Source organism: Podarcis erhardii (assembly GCF_964252035.2).
Source record: "Podarcis erhardii genome assembly, chromosome: 17".
Lineage (NCBI taxonomy): Eukaryota > Metazoa > Chordata > Lepidosauria > Squamata > Lacertidae > Podarcis > Podarcis erhardii.
In genome coordinates this window covers 2,477,008-2,479,413 of record NC_138515.1, presented here as the reverse complement: position 1 = coordinate 2,479,413, position 2,406 = coordinate 2,477,008, and positions in this window count along the sequence as shown.

The window sequence follows — 2,406 nt, the reverse complement described above, 5'->3', positions numbered from 1 at the left end:
CCGTCCGCTCTGCTCTGCCTCGCTCCTTCGCTCCGAGTACCAGAGGGAGGGGAGGGGGACGCGCCGCCGCCGCCGCCGCCGCCGCCTGATAAATATGGATGACTTCGGGGAGGGGGCGAGGCGAGGGGAGGCGACTCCGAGCCCGCCCCAGTCGCTCTTGGCGCGCCGGTGCCCAGCGGCCCGCCGGGGCCGGCCCGCCCTGCTGCCTCGCCCGGTCTCGGCCGCGCTTCGTTGCCCCCCCCCCCCCGGGCACAGCCCCCTCGGTCCCGCATCTCCCTCGTCGATTCCTTTCCCGCCAGAGAGAGCATCTCTCCGCTCTCTTCCAACCTCCTGCCCTTTCAGACGCCCCTGCTCCGCGCCCCTTAAGGCAGCGGGCAGCAAACTTGGTCAGCAGGGGGCCGGTCCACCGTCCCTCAGACCTTGGGGACCATATGGGGGGGGGGACGCGAACGAATTCCTATGCCCCACAAATAACCCAGAGGTGCATTTTAAATAAAAGGACACATTCTACTCATGTAAAAACACGCTGATTCCTGGACGGTCCCCGGGCCAGATTTAGAAGGCGATTGGGCTGGATCCGGCCCACGGGCCTTAGGTTGCCTACCCATGCCCAGGCAGAATCTGGCCCGCCACCTCCACGTCGTCCATTTTTCCAGTCACCCACCTCTAGAGAGCCTGCTATCAGATATAATGTTATTATTTAACACAGGAGAGAAACGTCAGAAAGGCAGATGGGCAAAGAGGCCAGGGACTGACCACTAGGCATGGCTTGCAGTAAGTACGGCTCCTTGGCGGTGGAGGAACTCAGGGTCCTAGGTTCAAGCACCACTTTGGGCAGAGGATTCCTGCATTGCAGGGGGTTGGTCTAGATGACCCTCCTGGTCCCTTACAACTCTAAAATTCTATGATTCTTTGTAGTCATCCAGTCATCTCCTTCAGTTGCTACTCTCTGTTACTGTTATGTTTTCTACAGCAGATGACATACTACAAAGGCTAAGTCTGTTTACTACGCTACTACTAAACCTTTATTAACTTCAGTAGTATGGTAATAGATGTATTGTACTGCTACCATCCTACCCTACCATTTTAACATACTTAGCCTCAGTAGTATGTTGTTGTTTCTACCTTTTCTCCAGATTGCAACTCAAGGTTTGCAGATAACATACTAGATGTACTAATAGATGTACTACTACTATCTTATCCTACTAGTAAACATTTTTAATTAGTGCCAATAGTACGCATTACCATTTTCCTACACAACTATTAGCAAACATTTTATTAGTTCCAGGAGTGTGCCAGGCACCTTCTGGCGGTTCCCTCACTGCGAGAGGCCAAGTTACAGGGAACCAGGCAGAGGGCCTTCTCGGTAGTGGCGCCTGCCCTGTGGAACGCCCTCCCATCAGATGTCAAAGAGATAAATAACTACTTGACATTCAGAAGACATCTGAAGGCAGCCCTGTTCAGGGAAGTTTTTAATGTATGACATTTTAGTGTATTTTTGGTCTTTGTTGGAAGCCGCCCAGAGTGGCTGGGGAAACCCAGCCGGATGGGTGGGGTACAAATAATAAATTATTATTATTATTATTAATCCCAGTAGTAAGTTAATAGCATGCACCACTAGTAGTAAACATTTGATTAGTCCCAATAGTATGCTTAGAAGCGTGGTGCTGCTACCAAGAGGGCTTAGCATCTGCAGTAGCAAATGGAGGTGAGATATTGACAACTAGTGGCCTTAGAGTAGAGAAGATCCAGTCCCCTTGTTCTCAGCCTTCACTTCACCCATCTTCTGCCCATCAGCATTAACCCATCTTCCCATTGATAAAGTCCTTTCACAGAGCCTGCCACTGAGTTGAGTTACTTAAAAATACATCAGGATAATGTGATGGCCACAAGCATAAGGAGGTTGTTGTTTTTAACGGATAGACAAATTTATAGAGCATGGTATAAATTAACCAGGCTAGCTACGGATGGAATACCTCAGGTGAAACACATGACAGATGACTAGCTGGGGACAGATTACAAGCAGGGGGGAGGGGGATGGAAGCACCTGTCACCTCCCCAACTTGCTGGCCAGGTCAGAATACTTCTGTCATCCATCCGGTGCCTAAATGTGGGGAGGGGGCAAGGAGAGATGTAGCTACGGGGGGGGGGGAGGAAAGCTAGCTGGGGGGTTTTGCCCCTAGTGAAGACTCCAGAGGAGTGCCATTGAGGCTCTCAGCCTGTGTGTGTGTGTGTGTGTGTGTGTGTGTGTGTGTGTGTACGCAAATGCACATGGGCATGTGCCAAACTGGGTCTTTGACCAGGGTGAAATAACGCCTAGTTCCCCCCCCCCCGGGAACCGGGAATCCTTCTCCCTACCACTGCTCTGGGAACGGAGGAGAAACAAGGCAGGGATTAGAAGGGGTA